General features: G+C 37.4%; 1 long non-coding RNA gene across 3 annotated transcripts in view; it reads right to left on the minus strand.

Annotated features, from left to right (window-relative positions):
• The window catches only part of LOC102151480, a 91,229-nt gene that overhangs the window by 8,355 nt on the left and 61,517 nt on the right, over positions 1-21,357 (minus strand). Inside the window, exons 2-6 of one of the 3 annotated variants that reach the window (XR_005369347.1) lie at positions 6,860-6,938; positions 5,580-5,750; positions 4,234-4,288; positions 2,673-2,735; positions 1,385-1,597 (exon numbers count right to left, since the gene is read on the minus strand). This is a non-coding gene — a long non-coding RNA (uncharacterized LOC102151480). Of the gene's footprint in view, positions 1-1,384; positions 1,598-2,672; positions 2,736-4,233; positions 4,289-5,579; positions 5,751-6,859; positions 6,939-21,357 lie in introns of those variants that run through there. The other 2 variants (XR_005369345.1, XR_005369346.1) reach the window with 2 other exon arrangements.

Here is a 21,357-nt window from a genome sequence, read left to right on the forward strand (position 1 = left end):
ATACTGGCAAATTTGAAGTTTATGTTCTTACCCCTTCCTCCCCAACTTCTGTCATCAGAAGGTATAAGAAACTTGAGGGCTACATTCCCTTGGCACATTTGTATTAGTGAATTTGCAACCATTGGTAAATATAGGTCGATAGCAATTCCATAAAGAAAAATTCTAGTTTTTAAACCCTAATGGTATGAATGATAGTACAGCTACAAAGGACTAGAACTTACATGGGTGGTTTGAAAGTCCTCTGATCCAATAATATGAATTTTCAATCGACCAGATTAACAATTCACTGAGAACTGAGCTTTTCTTATCTCTGAATTCCCCCCAGCAACTAGGGTAGCATATGATGAATAAATATTTGAATATAATTTACTATCATCATATTACCGATTTTGGATCTTATAGTTCCATTCTGTGTCTTAAAGATTTAGAAGTCTTTTGATTTTTAAAACCTTTTAATAACATGAAAATATCTGCATGAACATCATTTTTTAAGTTCCTATTACAAAATACCTTATCAGGATTAGCCTAAGACTAGGAGTAAGAAAAGAGAGCAGAGTTCTGGGAAGGAAGAAATAAGACTTAGGGAGGGTGCAGGGCAGAGGGGAGTGCAGTGCGGGGGAGGGGCTGCAGGATAGACAGACCAAACAGATTTGTGGGTTCACAATTTGCCTCAGGCCAGCCCTGAAAAGGAGCATGCAAGAACAGTAATTTTATCCCCAAAATGTACTTTGTACTGCAACAGCTGAAGTAGGAAACAAGTATGATTGAGAAATAGCAACAGGAAAACAAAATCTCCCCAATGATTCTGTTCCATTTCAGACATTATCTACTCTTTTGAGTTAAAGTGCTTGTGGTAGGCAGAATAACGCACCCACCAGAAAGATGCCTACATCCTAATCCCCAGAACCTGTGAACACACTACCTCACATACCCAATGGGACTTTGAGCTGTATTTAAGCTGTGATTAAATTAAGGATATTGACCTGGGAGACTTCACCATGGATTATCCATACTGGGCCCAATGTAATCTCAAGGGATCTTAAATGGGGGAGGCCCAGAGTATTGGCGTCAGAGGAATGCTATGTGAGAAAGACAGGCCATTGCTGGTTTTGAAGATGCAAGTGGAATAAAGTGGATCCTGGAAAAAGCAAGAAAACAGATCTTCCCCTACGGCCTCCAAAAAAGAACACAGCCCTGCAGTAACCTTGATTTCAAGCTAGTGAGAACCATTTTGGACTTCTGACCTCCCAAAATTATAAGCTAATAGATGTGTGTTGCTTTATGTCACTAAACTTGAGGTGATTTATTTCAGCAGCAATAGGATACTAATACAGTGTTCACTGAAGCAGAAGGAAGCAAAGCTGAAGAAAGAATCAAATCACTATTCAGTCAGTATATTTGTTTAATCACTTGAGAAAAGGTGTTTGAGTAAGTCTTCAGACTGACACATTATCCATTGTTCTTCCATTGGGAAGCATTCCCACATGAAGTCTCTCTGGAAGACAAATCTGACCAAGAAGCATTGATGCAGTTCCACAGGGAAGACAGCAGCTAAACAAGAGTGTGTGTCACAGCAGCACTGAAACAGAGATGGGTCCTGGGGGCTTTTTATGTTTCTACTTCCCTGAGAGATTTTTAAAATACGAATGGTGAAAAGGAACATAGCAGTAAATATTCGGGCTCGTGGGATAATGAAAAAAAAAATCAATCATCTCAAAACAACTTCATCTCCGGGATGACTTCAGTAATTTAGGAAATAATGGCCTGTCCTGGATATGAACTTGTTTTTCAACTTGTGGAAAATACATGCAATCTTACATTCCTCAAGAAAAAAAGAGGCAAGTGATAACTAATTATTTATTGACTAAATATTCTATAAATATTACATATGATGCTAAGCTAGAAACAATCAGAAAATAATGAATGCATCTATTTTTATATTTGTTTAGCACTTTTCAATTAAAATTAATATTCTAAAGGAGCCCAAGTTGACAATTAACCATTATTGTCTTTAGGTGATTGGTCTACAGAGTTATGTTGAAAGAGGGTTTTTAAAAATATAATGAATGTTGTGAGCCTGTGTGGCTCAGTCAGTTGTGTATCCGACTTTTGGTTTTAGCTCAGGTAATGATTTCAGAGTTGTGAGATCGAGCCCCATGTGGGGCTCCATGCTTGGCAGGGAGTCTACTTGAGATTCTCTCCCTCTCCCTCTCCCTCTGCCCCTCCCCTGCTCTCTCTCTCTTTCTCTCTCACAAATAAATAAATCTTTAAAAATATATATATAGTGAATGTTAGCAAATCTGAAAAGCAAAGTTACCTCTTAATCATCAGGAGGCAACTTTGCTATTTTACCAGTGACCTGTGAAAGTTCTCTCTGGTATTTATACTCTTTAAAATTCATCTGTGAAAAGGTAAACGAAGGGTGCCTGGGTAGCTCAGTTGGTTAAGCATCCAACTCTTGATCTCAGCTCAGGTCTTGATCTCAGGGTTGTAGGATCAAGGCCCACATCTGGCTCCTCACTCAGCAAGCAGTCTGCCTGAGATTTTCTCTCACCCTCTGCCCCTCTCCCTGCTCATACTCTCTTTCTCTCTCAAATTAATAAATAAAATCTTTAAATTAATTAATTTAGTTACATTTAAAAAATAAAAACGGGGGATACCAAGTAGCTCACCTTCTTTAGGAGACAGTCATTCTGTTCAGTCTTCTGGAAAAACTGCCCCATCTTTCCTACTGACTAGAGAAATCATAGATTATTTAAATTTACAATTAATCTATAAACATGGAAACACAATATTACCGAATTTATGCTGATAAAAAAGAAGAGTGATCACACGAAACTTAAGCTTTATCGTAAGTGCTTTTATTCTTAGGGCAGGGGTAGGCAAACTTTTCCCATCAAGGGCTAGATAGTAAACTTTTAAGGCTTTGCAGGTCACAATATCTCCTACAACTGCTCAGCACTGCCTCTGCAGTTGGACAGCAGCATAAAAACTCAAGTGGCAGCTACTGTGATAGACTGCTGCATTTCGTTTTGCATGTTATGAGATTTTCTCATTATTTTCTCCCCATAAGTCATATGTGAGGAAGAGAACAAGTGTGCATGAATATACACATATAAAACCAAGTAACCTTGAGTCTTGAAGTATATACCAGAAAAGCACTAATGGATTTGAACCTAATGATGCTTAATGAAGGGGTCTCAGACTAGAAGTCAAGAGATACAGGTTATGGTTCCACTTCCTTTCCCAGCAAGCTTAAATTTGGGGAGCTTCATTGTCTTCCTGTGTAAAGAGAGTCAAAGCATTCTGATGCCGTATCCTAAGCCTCCAGAGAACAGCTACCACAGTCATGCAGTTTTTTAGACACTGGAGCTCCTCTCAATAATACATCCCTCAATGCCTTAGTGAAAAAAGTCATCACTGGGCTCTCTCTAGTATTATAGAGAAGGGGGTGGAGCAGTGTGAGGCTGCCTATGATTAATCTACTCCAAAGTTTGCAATGTCTAAACCTTTGTTATTTCTTCCCCAACATTGCTCCCAGAAGCTTTGACATCTGAACCTCATTGAACGTACACAATCAATGAGCCCAAGTGTCAGTCAATCAACCAAGCAAACTGTTACAGATATGTTCAGCTGCTTGAGCGAATACATTAAATACAGACTCTCTGTGAACTCACATCAATAAAGTTAGCCTAATACAATGTTATATTCCATCTATCTTAATTTAACAACCAGAAAACCCATTCCCACGTAAATTCATCACATTTATGCCAATACATAATAATGAAATTTTGCAATTATTTTGAGCATAACTACACCCTCCTGACACTACCTTGTATTTGTTCTGACTCAAGTTATAGAGGCCATGCGAGGTGGTGTTGGTAGTTCTTGACAAGGTGAGGCAGAAGTAGCTGATTTTGCTAGCAAGGGAGTGTTAAAAACCTCAGGGATTCAACACTCTCAGCTTTGAGTTTATACAGATACCCCATTCCAGGTCCCACTTCTTCCCAATCTTTCAAGTAAGAAGTTGGCAGGTTATAAATCCAACTGATATTGTAACTGCAACCTACCCAGTTAAATTATGGACTAATCTGCAGCAAAGTCAGTTCATTGTCTACAGAAAATAAGAGAATCTTTTAGGGATGCTCTAGAAACCCTGATTTTTACCTAACAATGTCTTTAGTGGAAATTTTAAAGGCCTAAAGTTGGTCATTTTTCTCTCAGTCAACTCACCAGTGCAATCAAAAGCAGTCACCCTACCTTCTAGTTTTTGCAGTTTTCATTCTTACTGAAATAAAAGGAAACAAAAAAGTAAGATAGCTGCTTGGTCGCCAAGGCATTTGCTTCAACAATTAACCACAAGAGTTCATTTACTTAATCGTGATACCAATGCATGTCATGATTAGTAACTTTTTTTCCAGGCCAAGGAGTTTAGCAGTGTATTTAAGGCCAAGAACATAACTGAACCAATTCCAGAATTCTATATTTTAGGATATGTTTCCTGAGACCATTCCTATTATTACATAGTAGGATCTGGAAGAGAATTAAATATAAGGAATCGATTACACAGGTGGTTTGTGGGATACAAGAGCAAAATAGAAACCCTGAAATAACAGAGATCCTAAGTGTAGCTGCCACCCCTTAGGCCAGGGGAATACAAATGTTTAGATTATCAGAGCCTAGAAGCTCAGAGGAGGGAAACTTGGATGCTCCAGGTACCTCCAAGGAGACACACAAGCAAAGTACAAACACAAATGGAGACTGGAACAAAATGTGATGTAGGGGCCTTTTTAACAGGAATAACAAGCAAGCAGGATGAAAATCCCTTCTGTCCTAACTCCCAATTTCTTTGTAGGGCCTGCTGCTTGAGGTGCCTAACAGGCAAAGAATTCTGGGAAATGTAGCCTGCAAAATCCCAGCTACATCATCACTGAGCAGCACAGAGAAGGTTCAATTTGGAGTGAAATAATAATAGCTCCATCACTGGTACCTGCCATGTCCCAAGGGAGGACTCCTATTAACCCCTAGTAATGCTACCAAAGCATTAAAAAAACAAATGCCAATGTAGTATTATACAATAAAAAATAATTGCCACAAAACCAGAATGCTTAAAGTCAATAGGATGAGCACTTTTTCTCCCTGGAGGCAGAAAGCTCCATGAGAGTAAAAAAAAAGTCTTGACCCTCAGTTCCAAATTAGCCTTTACACTTTGAGCTTTAGATATGTGTAAATACTAAAAGCCTCCATAACTCTGATGTCAAAAACCTGGAATTATTTTCCCATTTATAATTAGCCCATCTGAACACCATCTGAGACCTTACCCTCCAAAATCAGGAAAATGAAGTCTACTACTTCTTCAGTTCTTCAGATTCCCTGGAAATCTCTCCTTGTATTTAACAGAAAAAAAAAAAAAAAAACATTTCCCCGAATTATGTGGCCTGATTAATCAGGACTCTTTCTGGGTACAAATTACAAAAATTAAACTCAAATTGGGTTAGGTAAAAAAAAAAAAAAAAAAAAAAAAAAAGCAGAATTTATTAGCCCGTGCCAATGAGTCAGTATGCATGTACTGGGTATACCTGTATTCAGCTATTCAGGAGTGAAGAGATAAAGTAAAAAACTCTTCTTCATTGTTCTGGCCTGTTCCTGACCTCAAGTGCCTACCCTTGTTGCTTATTATTCTGCTTGTGACCTTACAAAAAGGATCTTCTCTACTCCGGTCACTTCCTCTTCCACCTATGCTCAGGTTTCTGGTTGGTTAAGATAAAACATAAATGAAGTTAAAAGAGGACTGATAAACTGGAGAAAACTTTAGTGATATATATAATATTAACTAGGAGTTAATATACAGATAATATCCTTTAGTAAAAGAGCTCTTTAAATAAAACACTTTGAAAGAGATGAACAACCCAAACAAATATGTAAAGAACATGAATAGGCAATTCCCAAAATAAGTGAAACATTCAAAACACCAAATCATACTCAGGAGAAAAAAGTTTCCATAAACCAATAGGGAAAGCAAAATTTTGTCACTTTAACAATGAGTATCAAATCATAAAATCTGTACAATTTTTGGCCCAATAATTCCACTTCTAATAATTTAGCCTGAGGAAATCATTAGACAAGTGTACATGTATAAAGATGTTGAATGTGATACTTTCTATAGCAGTAAACCCTAGATATAAGTTTAGTGTTCTTTAAGAACACTATGAACATAGTATTACTATTTTTTTCATTTCTTTGCCTCATGCTCCAATATGTGTAGCATGAAGCTGTTCCTGATCCTGTTGCTATTTAAACTTTTGAGAATTTTTGGCATTGATTTTTTGCATTACTTTCAGTTTTTTAAAATATTGCATTCAGATACTATTTATCTTGATTAGTAAGGATCTTTTGTGTGTGTGTGTGATGGTGCCCTTTAAATGTGCTGAGGCAAGTGTTTCATTTGCTTCACCCCATTTCCAGTCTTGTTTAAGAGAAACGAAACAGAGATTAACTTTACTCGTGTGTATTAGTTTGCTAGGGCTAATGCCACAAACTGGATGGCTTAAAAGAGATTTATTGTATTACAAGTCTAGACTCTAGAAGTCCAAGATGAAGATGGTAGGAAGCTTGGTTCCTTCTGGGGACTATGCTACAGAATATGTCCCATGCTTCTCTCCCAGCTTCTGGTGATTTGCTAGAAATCTTTGGTGATTCTTGGCTCATAGGTGCATGAATGTGATCCCTGTTTTCATGTTTACATGGTGTGTGTTTCTCCAAATTTCCCCTTTTTATAAAGACACTGGTCATCTTGGATTAAAGGCCCATCCAATTAATATCTTGGCTATTAATTCTGTACCTACCCAGAAGCAATTACCTTATAGGCTGAGAGATGTGTAGCACCTCAAGATTGCCTATTCACCAGTCCATTATTGCTCACTCTTATAACTCAGGTTCTGGAACAAAAGGAAGCAAAGAAGGGTTGAAAAGTCAGTGAACAACACGAACCCTAGGAGAAATGGGTCTATAGTTTTTTCTTCTCTTCCCTCATCAAAATCTTTGTACAGATGGTTGTTCTTTGCAAGGATTGTATATAAATGAGCAGAACTCACAAGTGTTTTTCACCCTGATATAATTTAATGTTTTAATGATGCCACTTAATGACGTGCAACAGATAGCAGAACTTCTGTCTCTGTAACTCATGATAATTAATTCAAGGGATAACAACGAGTATTAACTGATGCTGTCCTAAGCCCAAGCAAAAAAGAAAAAAAAAAAAGGAATGGGAGAAAGAAATGCAAAGCTTGAGAGATCTCAAATCATGCTGTGGTATCATTCCCTTTTTGAGGGGATTTGTGGAAATAAACAGTAACAAAATTAAGAAGGAATGACAAACACGTATATCTCCTTGTTATTTGTTTTTTTTTTTTATTGCCATCTTTTCATGACAAAATGAAATTAGACATGGTAGCTCTCAGGAAAAATTGGTCTATGTATTAAATGATATTCTATGCATATTCAATTATCTGTGCCATGCTGAATTGTATTAAGCTTTGTCATCACTGAAGTCTTATTGCTGTCATCCTCCAAATCATTGTTTGCACATTTTCTAGAAGGCATCATTCTAGAATTCTCAGGATAGGAAAATGAAATGTCCACACTTAACATAGTCTTCTTTCCCATCATCACTGGCTCCTTACAATTTTACCATACCTACTTCCTCCTTCCATTATGCCACCATCTCTCGATTTAGTTGTGGTCAGAGCATGAGAATTCTATGACATGAATTGAAATCACTTTACCACTATCTACTGTGATTTCCCAGTGCCTGGCTTACTCTTTGACTCTAACCTTCCAGAGATACACAACTTATTATTTAAATCTTGTAGTGAAAAACAGTTTTGGAATCATTTTGGAGCTTTGAAATAGATCACACAATCAAAAATTAAATATAAAATATGTATTTGAAGTTAAAATGTACTGCAATAGAGAAGACATCTGTTCATTATGAAATGTGCTCTCTGATGGGATATCTACAACTTCACAGCAGAAATAAATGTTTACTTGGAACATTAGATCCATCCTTGGACTATATATTCCCTCTGTTCTCTTTGTTATTTGCAAAGAGGGCTATGTAACTCAATCTACCTGTTTCCTGTCACCTTTACCTCTTTAATCCTTCTAGAAGAGGTATGACTATCCATACCCAAGGTGGAAACTACTCAATAAGAAAGTACAAGTGTATCTAGCTTAAAAAACAAAACAAAACAAAACAAAACAAAACAACTTGATAAAATGGAAACTTACAGAAAACAAAATAATGCACTACAGAGCCTTAATTATTACTCAACTACTTATAACATTTACAAACAATTTTTCTGTTATCATTGGAAGGAATATATCTATAATTATGAGAGTAAGGTCCTGGACCTTCAGATCCTACCACTCTTCCCCACTGGCAGCAAAGTAATTAGTGACCTACAAATCATTAACTTTAATTATAGGTTCTTTAGAAAAAAAATTGTATTCATTCTTCCTATTTGGAAGGGAAATCATGACATTATCATTTAATGAGTAGGTGCCATTTTAAAAGAATTACAAATATCTTGGTGAAAGAAATGCAGTTTTCCCAAACAAAAAATGAACAAATGCCTACAGTCACTACCAGTACAACCAGCCCTTTCTCTCGAAGTATCAGGTCCTTCCAGAGTCCTCTGGAATACAATATAAACATAGACAAGCCTCTGGTGGGTAGAACCTTTAGGACTATTATGCAATTCAGCCTACTGGCATGATGGGTCTATGTAATGAGATGCTCAAAACCAGCTCAAAGGCACACATTCTTGCAAAGTTCATATATGAGTTAAGAACCTGTCCACATTTCATTACATCCTTAAAATTCAATACCACACTAATTACCATTACAACCTGCTATAGTAAACACTAGGATATAGAAGATGGGGTGGGGAAAGGGGGATCTCACAACGTTGTTACTATCTGCAATTCTGAGATACCGTCCTGGTTGGGGAATGCGAGGTCTCAGTGACCTCATCCTCTTTCAGAGATGTTAGAGCATCTCATAGAGTCTTAGCCCTTAGCACAGGTAAAAGCCTCCAGATAGATAAGAATACTCCAAACATCACATCAACAGGTATGTTACTTAGATTATAGATGGACTTCCCAAGATTTTGTTCTTTAAATCAAAATTATTTAAAAACAGTACAAAAAAACAAAAAGGAGAGGAACAGACCAAGGTGGGTTCAAAATAGACCCTGTCTTCAGACTTCTGTTGCTTAAACTGAATTCTAGCTTTTCTACTTGGAAAACCTCTCTTTTTAAACTTAATCCAGACATAGAAGAAAAAATACATCTGCCATTCTACCCACCTTATGCCAAACCCTTTCTTCTCCCTGAGGAAAGAGGAATTGCTAACCAGATTGATAAGGCTCAAAATATTCATTTGGCCACACTTAAAAGTATGAGAATTCACTGTGCATTTAAAGTGCATAAGGCGCACACAGATTCTCTCTTGGCTTTCTTTCTTCCTGGCACTGCGTGTGTAAACAGACTTGGAATTACCACTAAGAAAGGGCAGGTCCTGCCAGATCTTGAGGAGCTGGTCATTACTTCTCACTACCATAGCTTGTGGCTGCCCAGAGGGTGGTAATGTGACAAGATAGAGACTGGGGCTGGGAACAGAATGCAGGAGGCCTCACTTAGGCTCACAGAAATGCCTTTAAAAGAAACACTAATGAACTGGAGTGTGTCCAGAGGTACACAAAGTATAAAAGTAACCCTTTGGGAAACACTAATATAGGATATGCGTATCAGATAAACAGCCCTGAGGCACCTATGCTTCCCCTTCTCTTATTAATCTCTTCTTGAAAGACAAATTGTAATGCAAGGAAGGAGCCATGAGTGAGGCAGGTGTTGGTTCTACTGGCTAGTCAACACCTGAGTCTATCAACACACTGTGTGAGCACATCTTATCTCAACCACACAGCTCAGCTGGAGGAACTGCCTCTCCCTCCCTGCCTTGCACCATCCTCAAGTTAGCCATTTTAATTTTAGCACCTTTTTGCTACCAAAGCTGTCTGTGTTCCTCATGACCTGATAGCCCTAGATTAATAAGACTGGTGGAGCAGACAAGGGGACATATGATATGACCTGTACCCTCCACCCCATCCCAAGGACTGCCCACTTACTAGAACTAATTAGAAAAGCACAATCAATAATGCATTAGCCAGCCTTTTGAAATTTCTCATGGGTCAGCAGCCATGGGCCCCGTTGAATTTTACACTTGAGAAGTTAACTGACTCTTACTATCATCTCAAAAGTCAGAGTAATAAGGGAAATACTTCTTTCTTTTCCAGGAAATTCATTTAAAAATTGGCATCTCACATAGAATAATATCACTTACAGTAAGTCTGAAGCTAAAGTAAAAAAAAAAATGTTTTCTAAGAATCATCTCATTGATTTTTGAAAATCCCCAGGTATTAATTTAATTAATAATATCTTCCCCACCAATAATTACAGTCACATAATATGGTGATTCTGATAAAATGATGTTCAAATATGTATGCACCTGAATATATTAAAAATTTTAAAGTAAAAGAGAAACTAGAATACTACAAGATACCATGACTGTATTCATGTGCTACATTTTTGATACAGCAAACTCCTGGAATCAAAAGCAAAATATCCATCAATAGGGTACTAGATAAATGAATCACAGTACATCCACAAAATAGTATTACATTCTGCCATTTGCTTTTTTATTTTTAGCTAAATTTTATATCCTGAAGACCTTTAAGCCATAAAAAAAAAAAAAACCTCTAGGTAGATCTGTCTGTTTTTCTGTGAAAATCTCAAAGATACATAATTAATTTTATTTTTAAAGATAACATGATCCTATTGGCATAAATTTCTTTGTGTGTGTGCACATGCTTGTGTGTGTGTGTGTGTGTGTGTCTGTGTGTCTGTGTGTCCTTGGGAAAATGTATTCATTCATTCCAAATATGCATTATACCCTCTTTTGAGTCAGGCACTGTTCTTTTCTAGGTTTTATGGGAACTTAGAGAAAAAAGACAAAGTCCTCATTCTTATGGAATTTACTTGTGCGTAGAAGACAAATAAAATGAACAATTAAAAGATAGACACTTTTGGAGAGTGACCAGTACCGTGAAGAAAATAAACCACACCAACAGATAAAGTGTATAAATAGGCTGAGGAAAGACCTGAAAGCCAGACTAGATCCGGGAGAGAAATCATTTAATGTAAGACCCTCAGACAACACAAAGCCAGGGAAGTGAAATGGGCTAAAAGAGACAGTAGGAAAAGTTAAGGAAGCAGGCAGGGCTAGATCATGAAAAGTCTTTTAGATCATGTAAAGGAGTTTACATTTTATTCTGTATGCTCTGGGAAACGAATGAAGCTAAGGTTAGAGCGTCAGGGGAGGTAAGCCAAAATGAGTTACATATCTTAAAGAGTACACAAACGCTCCCCATGCCAGTCCCCAGGGTGCATTAGAAACATCTAATATGAAATACAAACTCTTTCTTTATTGTTTTATTTTTTAACTGTGTGCATATAATATTTGAAATTTTTAAAAAATGTTATTTACTTATTCCTGAGAGACATAGGCAGAGGGAGAAACAGGCTCCATGCAGGGAACCCAATGTGGGACTCCATCCCAGGACTCTGGGATCACGCCCTGAGCCTAAGGCAGATGCTGAACCTCTGAACCACCCAGACATCCCAATATTTGAAATTTTTAACAAAAAAAGGGTGGGGGCTAAGAATATAAGGTGGCAAACGAACACTGAGAATATTTGTTTCTTAATTTAGTGTACAACACTTCTTTTAAGCTTACCTGGAATGTCACCAGTCCTCACCAAAATGAGCAAGAACAGTGTCATATTAACAGTAACTAAGGTTTCCAAGCTTCTAAACTCCCCACCAAATCAGGTAGAAATTCCTTTTTAAAAGTTCCTCCCTATCTTCCAGCCCAATTGGAACCAATCATTTAACTTCTGGGAAACACAGCTTGGAATTATATAAAGAGAGCAGTGATATATACCTTAGGTATAATGAGTTCATGCAAGGAGAACTGAAACTTGAGTACCTATTGGAGTACTACTTGAAGAGTTAATAAAAGACAAAAGGCTCCCTGAAGTAGGATAAGACTTGAACATCTGCATTGTATGCAGAGTTCTCAGGTGATTCTGACCCAACATTGAGAACCACCAAGTTAATATATTTGGTCCATTTAGTGGTCCATTCCTGGCTATGCAAGCCCCAATTAAGAAAGGGTTTGTGCTTATCCTTCCCTCTTCTGCCTGAACTACAGACTTCCTATGACCCTGCTCACCAGCTCTTAAATGAAGTTAACAAAATTAAAATTGACCAAAATAAAAGATCCTGCATAAATAAAAAGTCACTTGTGTAAATATTAAATATTATATGTTATATGTTGTAGTCAGTTTTTACAGACACTTTGGAATTTGCATGTGCATGAGATGGGTAGGAGTTTCATGAGACCCAGCCTTCTCAGTGAGTGGCAGTGGACGGTACTGTCTTCTCCAGTAGGGACAATGATGCACTTGGGTCCATACTTAACCATGCTATTGGCAGTGTCTCCCAATACCAATGTCTGACCCAGTCTTGGGCCAAGCAGTGGCATGGCTGCTGCTGTGCTCTCTATAACACAGCCACCACAGTTCTTGTGTCCCTCCCAGGTAAAAAGGGACCCAGTGAGGCTCTGGCTCTTCCCATTACTTCAGTGCTGAAAAAGAGCTACATGGGATCTGCAAACCGCCACCACCACCACTACCCTCTACAGAGGGGCCAAATAAACACAACTTACAAATTTGAAGAAGGTTATGTATTCTAAGAGATAAAAACAAAAAAAGAAACCAGCAGATAAATTCCTTGCCTTTCTGGTCCTAACCCTACCTCTCACCTATGTCCCTAACCCTGTCCCCCAACTCTACTCATATCAAATTGATGGTTCCATTAGTCAGTCCCTAAAGCCATCCTCAAGAACCCCAACCTCACACCAACTAGAAGTGAGCTGTTAAAACTGGCAGCTGACCTCCTCACCTGTGGTCATGAAATATAATGGGCAAGAAGGATCCCATACTCCCACCCTGGCAAGTACCAGAGGCTGCAGAATGAAACAGAGATTTCAAAAAAAAAAAAAAAAAAAAAAACAGAAACAGAATCTGCTATATTGGCAGCAACTTCCTTGACGCCAGAGAGAGTTCCTTGCTACTCCGACCCATCAGGATTTGATATTTGCTGTGGACCAGTGAGAGCTGGATGGTTTTTTGTTTGATTTTTTTTAACATCTCATTCCAAACAAACCTACAATTATTATTGTAGTTTTCCTGGCACTTCTTAATAATCACACATGATTATGTTGAGAACCAATATTCTATAAAATACAAACAATATTGTATTTTAATTTGTATTTCACTTTAGTCCAGGGAAACACAAGAAGACCTGATGGAATGGGGTGAACATCAACCAGAGAACTGGACTTTGAGAAAAGAATGAGAGGTTATATAAATGGAAAGAAAAATGTGATGTTGGGCACCAAAGAGGTGGACTATGAAAATTCACTTTCACCAGCATGATAACTGTACTTTTGGCTACTGAATTCCTGCTTACAATAGTTATTATATCATTTAAAATATATACCAGTCTGGCAGGTATAAAACAATATGTCAATGTTAATTTAGTTTGCATTTTTATGACTACTACTGCATTAGAGCATCTTTTAATATATTTATCAACTGTTTGGATTTGCCCTTGTGAACTGCAGACTTATATCCTTCATCTATTTCTCTATTGAGTTGTCCTTTTTTGTCAAATTGTAAAAGCTGAGTATTATAGTTACTAACCCTTGCTTAATCCATCATCTGCTTTGCAAATATTTGTTCCAAGTCAGGTAACTATCTGCAGGAACTGCTTATCATTTATTTTACATACAAGATTTTAATTTTTTAAGATTTTATTTATTTATTCATGAGAGACACAGAGAGAGGCAGAGACACAGGCAGAGGGAGAAGCAGGCTCCTTGCAGGGAACTCAATGCGGGATTTAATCCCAGAACTCCGGGATCATGCCCTGAGCCGAAGGCAGATTCTCAACCGCTGAGCCATCCAGGCATCCCATCATACAAGATTTTTAATATTTATATTCTCAGATATGTCAATTTTTAAACATAGCTTCTAGAAATAATAATAATATTATTATCATCATCATCATAAGATCTTTCTTCCTAGATTGTATGTTATCTCCTAAATTTCTTTCTAAAATTCTTAAGACTTTAATTTTTATATTTAAGTATTTGAACTGAAATTGACTTTTATATATATATGAAATGTAGGAATCTGATTTTATACTCCTATAGGTGAGCAATCAGTTTTACCAGCACCAACTGTTAAATAAATCCTTTCTCCCTGAAATATTCTTGTCATATATTACATTTTAATGTTTTCTGCTCTATATCTGGATGAACAATTTGTCTACTCTTATGCCAGTTCTATATTACTTGGGTTTTAGTGGTTTCATACTATGTTGGGATGCCCCCTTCACTATTCTTTTTTTTTTTTTAAGATTTTATTTATTTACTTACTTACTTACTTAACAGAGAGAGAGAGAGAGCACAAGCAGGGGTAGCGCAGGCAGGGGGAGAGGAAAAGCAAAGCAGAGAGCCCAACATAGGGCCAGATTCCAGGACCCTTAGATCATGACCTGAGCTGAAAGCAGATGCTTAAGTGACTGAGCCACCCAGGCACCCTCTCTGTCAATATTCCTTTAGATAAATTTCCTGGCTATTTTTAATATTTTTTTTTGTCTTCCAACTGAACTTTAAGTGATTGTGTCTATTTCTAGAAAACAAATCCAAGTTGGTATTCTAACTGTAATTATATAAAATATATAAATTGATTTAGGAATAATTCACTTTTTTAAGATTTTATTTATTTATTTATTCATGAGAGACACAGAGAGAGAGAGAGAGAGAGAGAGAGAGAGGCAGAGACATAGACAGAGGGAGAAGCAGGCTCCATGCACGGAACCTGATGTGGGACTCAATTCCAGGACTCCAGGATCACACCCTGAGCCAAAGGCAGACCCTCAACAGCTGAGCCACCTAGGCGGCCCATGGGAATAATTCACTTTTTACAATTACACAATTACAATACATGGTATGCCTCTCAATTTGTTCAGACCTTGATTTTATGTTGAAATTGCTATAGTTTTCCTCACATAGAGATTTTATTCATTTTGGGTTTTTTGGTAGATTGATTGTGTAATGTCAGCATAAAGACAGACTATCTTTCTCACCTCGTGAAACTTGCTTTGACAAAAACAGGCACGCAACAGTGATAAAATGCTAGTTCCAAGCCTAGGCCTTAATATGCCTTGCATGTTTCTGCTTGTTCTCTTCTACTGTTGCCATAGCCATGAAAAGAGTTTTCTCTATAGCCACTGACATTTCAACCTAAAGGCAGATCTTAGAGCAAAACTCAGCCAAGCCCAGCCAAGAGTTATGAATGAAATTGTCAAGATGGACCTGTCAAGACAGAACATTCAAAGATCCCATCTGCCAATCCCACTGTGTCCTTGTGAGGAAAGCAGCCCCTGCCATCTCTGCTGTGACTTATACCAGGTACATCAAGAACAACCAGCCCTGCCACTTAGAGCACAGCAGATTGGACCAGATATTCTTGTCCATGCTAAAAGCAGACATGGTAAGCTGAACATTAGGAAAAGCAAATCCTCTGAGAAACTTGCAGTGAAGCTCTGCCCAGTTGGAATACTCTATCAGATGGTAACATATCAACACCCTCAGTTCCTCTTGCTAAGGATGAAATAATATGCACACATAAGTGGGTCTTACAGGCACTGTATAATAAACAATTGCTCCACCTCTCCCTGTAGTTTGCTCACAGGCCAATCTGAGAAGTGCTGCCTACTAACCTCTTTGGTTTTGGCCTGTGAATGTCAACAAATCTCTATACTCTGACTTTTCATTTTCCAACAACAAAAATAATAACTGGTATATTTTAGTATTTATCATAAAAATAATTTCAAAACATGTCAATAATATCAAAACAAACAATACCAAAGAAATCTGGTATTGTTTTCCCAACATTTATGTTTTCCCAACATTTATATGTCTCTTTTTGTGCAATCCTAACAAATGAATCTATTATTGTTCCCCTTTTACAGGTGAGGAAACTGAGCTTTATTTTATTTTTTTTGTTTTTGTTTTTGTTTTTGAAACTGAGCTTTAAAGTGGTAAAATAACTAGTTCAGTGTCACATAGCTTGAAAGTAGAGGGACTGAGATACAAATCCAGACCTGTCTGGTGGTCTGGGTGGTCTTCTATGCTTCCTAAGCCATGGTTCTCAATGTGTGGCTCTCAGGCCAGCAGCATCAGCATCCCCTGGAAACTTGTTAGAAATGCACACTCCTGGCTCCTACCCAGACCTACAGAATCAGAAGCTCTAAGAATGGAGCACAGGAATATGTTTTAATCGAGCCCTGTCACTAGGATTCCAATGACTGCTTAAGTTTGAGAGCCACTGCTCTAGACCATACCACCTCCATAAAATGATTGTAAATGAAGGAAAGAATTTTGTGAGCAGAAGTGATCCGAAAGACTTCCTGAAGAAGATGTACTGTAAGCTGAACTTTAGAGGATGGAAGAACAGAAGTGGGTGTAAAAAGGAGATGGGAAAAGCTAAACCTACTCTTACCATATGATCCCACAATTGCACTCCAAATGAGTTGGAAATTTATGTCCACACAAAAACTGGCACATGGATATGTTTAGTATCACAGCTTTATTCATGATGGCCAAAATTTGGAAGCAACCAAGATGTCCTTCTGCAGATGAATGGATAAATAAACTGCTACATCCAGACAATGGGATATTGTCCAGGGCTAAAAAGAAATGAGCTATCAAGTCATGAAAAGTCATAGAGGAGCCTGAAATGCACAGTACTAAGCAAAAGAAGCCAATTAAAAAAACTATTTACTTACAGTTATATGACTCTAACTATATGACATTCTGGATGTGGGCAAAACTGTGGCAATAGTAAAAAGATCAGTGGTGGGGGATTTAGGGGCTAAAGTAGACATTTTTAGTAGGTAGTGAAAATCCTCTGTGTGTTATTATAATGATAGATACATATAATTACACAATTGTCCAGCCTATAGAATGTACAACACCAACAGTGAATCCTAATGAAACTATGGACTTCAGATGTTATAATGTGTCAACAGAGGTTCATCAATTATAACAACATATCACTCTGTTGGGGGATATTGATAATGAGAGAAATTGTATGCGTATGAAGGTGGAGGTATATGAGAAATTTCTGTACCTTCCTCTTAATTATGCTATGAACCCAAAACTGCTCTAAAAAATTAGTCTTAAATAAATTAATTAAAATGCCAAGAAGCAAAAGTACTTTGCTGAGGAGAGTTCAAAGTCAAGAGTGAGGGGATCCCTGGGTGGCGCAGCGGTTTAGCGCCTGCCTTTGGCCCAGGGCATGATCCTGGAGACCCAGGATCGAGTCCCACGTTGGGCTCCCGGTGCATGGAGCCTGCTTCTCCCTCTGCCTGTGTCTCTGCCTCTCTCTCTCTCTCTGTGTAACTATCATAAATAAATAAAAATTAAAAAAAAAAAACAAAAAAAACAAAGTCAAGAGTGATTAGGACAACACCAGCTTTCATAGAGGAGATAATCATTACAAGTAGCCATAAAGAGTTTGGAATTTGCCCAAAGAGAAAGGAAAGTGCTATTTAGGTATGGTTTCTTAATGTTGGCACTAGAGATACTTGGAAAAGATAATTATTTGTCATGGAGGGGCTATCCTGGGCGCTGTAGCAGCATCCCCAACCTCTACCTACTAGATGCCAGTAGTACCCTCCAGTTGTGACAACCAAAATCTCCAGATATTGTCAAATGTCCATGATGAGGGGAGAAGGGAAAATATAAGATTGCCCCGGTTAAGAACCAGTTAAACAACCAAGTGAAGAGAACACATGGAAAAGGCATGCAGACAAATAGCATAAAGGAAGAAAATGGTTTGGTTGAAATACAATGTTGTAACAACTATTCATTATGAGAAGTAGACCCCAAGTCTTCATACTTTTGGTTTAAAAGTTTGAGGTATATTCTGTAAACAAAGAGGAACTACAGAAGGTCTTTGATCTGGGAGTAACAGGTTTAGAGCATTAGGATTTTCAACCATAAGGTTATTTGGAAGGGATTAAAAAGAGTGGCTAATGTGCCTTGGTGAGAGAGTTTTAACGAATTTTTATGTAGTTAAACCATTTATACTAAATATTTTCTTTGTCAACTAAAAGGTGGTGAAATTTTTTTTTTTTTTTGGTGAAAATTTTATACGTGTGCAATATATTTCATAACAAAATCTTCTCCTGGGGTGCCTGGGTGACTCAGCTAGTTAAGCATCTGCCTTCAGCTCAGGTCATAATCTCAGGGTCCTGGGATCAAGCCCCAAGTCAGGCTCCCTGCTCAGTGGGAAGTCTGCTTTTCCTTCTCCTTTTGTCTGCCCCTTCCCCCTCCACTAGTGTGCACTCTTGCTCTCTCTCTCTCAAATAAATAAATGCAATATTTAAAAAAAATAATAAAAACTACTCCTTAGGGGCACCTGGCTGGCTCAGTTGGTTAAGCATCTGATTCTTGATTTTGGCTCAGGTCATGATCCCAGGGTTGTAACATTGAGCCCTGGGAAGGGCTCCATGCTTAGCAGGGAGTCTACTTGAGATTCTCTCTGTGCCTCTCCCTCACCCTCTGCTCCTCCCTCTGCTTGTGTGTATGTACACTCTCTCTCTAAAAGAAATAAATAAATCTTACAAAAAAAAAAAAGGCTTCTTCTTAAAAAGCTCATTTGAACAAAAGAAAGATGGCACTGTTTCTAGCCATTTACTCCTGTTTTCTCTATCATACCATGAGCTTTATTTTTAGAATAGTTTTATTCTATGTTGAAAGGTATCTGACATTTAAAAAACATTTTAAGAAGTAATTATTTAATAATTTAAAACATGAAATAATTTGAAACATGAAATAATTATGTGATTATTAATATTATACTAGCAGATTTTTTTCAGACATTTAAAGAATAGTACAAACGCGAAGGTAAAAAGCTGGGGCATCTGGGTGGCTCAGGCAGTTAAGCCACTGCCTTTAGCTCAGGTCATGATCCCAGGGTCCTGGGATTGAGCCGACATAGGGCTCCTCCGTGGGGAGTCTGCTTCCTCCTCTACCTCTCCCTCTGCCGATGCCTCTGCTTGTGGTCTCCTGCTCTCTCTCAAATAAATAGTCTTAAAAAACAAAAAAAAAACAAAAAAAAACGAGATAAGGTAAAAAGCACCTCGAATCTATTTATCTATTTGTAGTCTTTTAATGTTTTTCTGAATTTTCTTTCAAATATATTTTATTTTATTTTATTTTATTATTTTTTTAAGATTTATTTATTTATTTATTTATTTATTTATTTATTTATTTATTTAATTTATTCAGAGAATGAGAGAGAGAGGCAGAGACACAGGCCGAGGGAGAAGCAGGCTCCATGAAGGGAGCCTGATATGGGACTCCATCCCAGTTCTCCAAGATCACACCCCAGGCTGTAGGCGGCACTAAACCACTGCGCCACCAGGGCTGCCCTCAAATATATTTAAATATAAGAATTCATACCATGAGCTTTAAAGGAAGTGACAGTTCTTAGCTCTGAACTGGCACATAGGGATACTCCATACATTTTGTTCAATGAATAAAATTTTTGATGAAATATAATGAAATATATATTTTATTCTAGGATTTAAGAGAAATTGATTTTTGTACTCCTGTATTGTCTATGTACAGTGATTATATTTCAGAGTTTTTTTGTCTTTAAAATCTATCTCTGTACTCTTGGACTCCTCAGCAAAAAATGTTCATGCCCTTATTTCCCATGGCTCTCAACATAGGTGCCATGAGCTCCTGTAGCACTGTGATAATAATATGGCCCATAATGTTCAATTAGCTTTTGCAACAAGTAGAATATTGCCTGAACAGATGAAAAGGGATGCTCCAAATTTAGTCTTGTTAAACTGAAAACTTTCAAAAATTGGGGAAAATCAAATCATATGAAAACCAAAAATAATACATTTTGTAGAATATAACTTATTAAAATCTGAAGTGAACACAAATTCAATAAGCAGAAGATTAAAAGTGGCATCCCATTATAATCATGTAACGCTGAACTAAAATGATAAGGTTGTTAATTCTCTTCTATTAGAGATAGTCTTATTGGTGTAGATCACATAATAGAAACAGAATATGTATATTTTCTATGGAGCAATTCCTTTACTATGATTTTGATCAGCACATCTTTAATTATGCATTAACACATAAATAATAACACAATTTTGAAATTATATAGAGTTCTCCCACAATCACATGGCCTGAAAAATGATACCCTAAGTGACCCTGAGTGATTAAGATTTTCTTTTATCATAAAGTGTCCTCCAGCTCCCAAGAGTAACTGGGAAATAAATAAGAGGCAGACAAAGCATATGAATCAAATATAAATATGAAGTCTTAAATACTTTGCATACTTTCTTGAAAGATGGTAGAGACTTTTTTAGGAATATGGTTATTTTTATTACTATATGAATGTATATTATGACTTGCTATAGGATATTTTAAAAGGAGATCTAGCTTGATTGAATTTAACCTATTGGAAAAGAAGTAGTTCAAGGCTAAGATGAATAAACAAAATAGAAAGTGCAGAGATAAATATGGAATTTTAGATGCTCTGAGTCAGCATGTAAAGGCTATAATATCCCATGACTTAGAACAGAGAAGTCCTATTTACAGCAAATAAGAAATGCACTGATCCAGGCAGTTAAGGTTTCTAATCCCCTCCCCTTGGGTATGGTCTGGGTTAATGACTTGCTTCTAACAAATAGAATATGGCAAAAGTGGCCATAAAATCAATGGCCTAAGATCTGAGGTGAGGTTACAGAAAGACCATGGCTTTTACCTTGGGTGCTCTCTCATACTCTCTTACATACTCACTTTGAGGCAAGTCAGCTGTAATGTTAAGAACAGCCCTCTGGAGATGCAGAGCTTGGAACTAGAGATACATAGCAAAGAACTGACCAACAGCCAGTACAAGAAAAGAAGCCCTCAGTTCAACATCCCAAAAGGAACTGAATCCTGCTAACAACCAAAGAAGTCACAGAAGTGACTGAGAAGTGTATCCTCCCCAGTCAAAGCCTAACATAAGACTATGGCCCCATCTGACAGCTTAACTTCAACCTCACCAGAGACTCAGAACTAGAGGC

The sequence above is a fragment of the Canis lupus genome, chromosome 14 (assembly GCF_011100685.1).
Source record: "Canis lupus familiaris isolate Mischka breed German Shepherd chromosome 14, alternate assembly UU_Cfam_GSD_1.0, whole genome shotgun sequence".
NCBI classification, from domain to species: domain Eukaryota; kingdom Metazoa; phylum Chordata; class Mammalia; order Carnivora; family Canidae; genus Canis; species Canis lupus.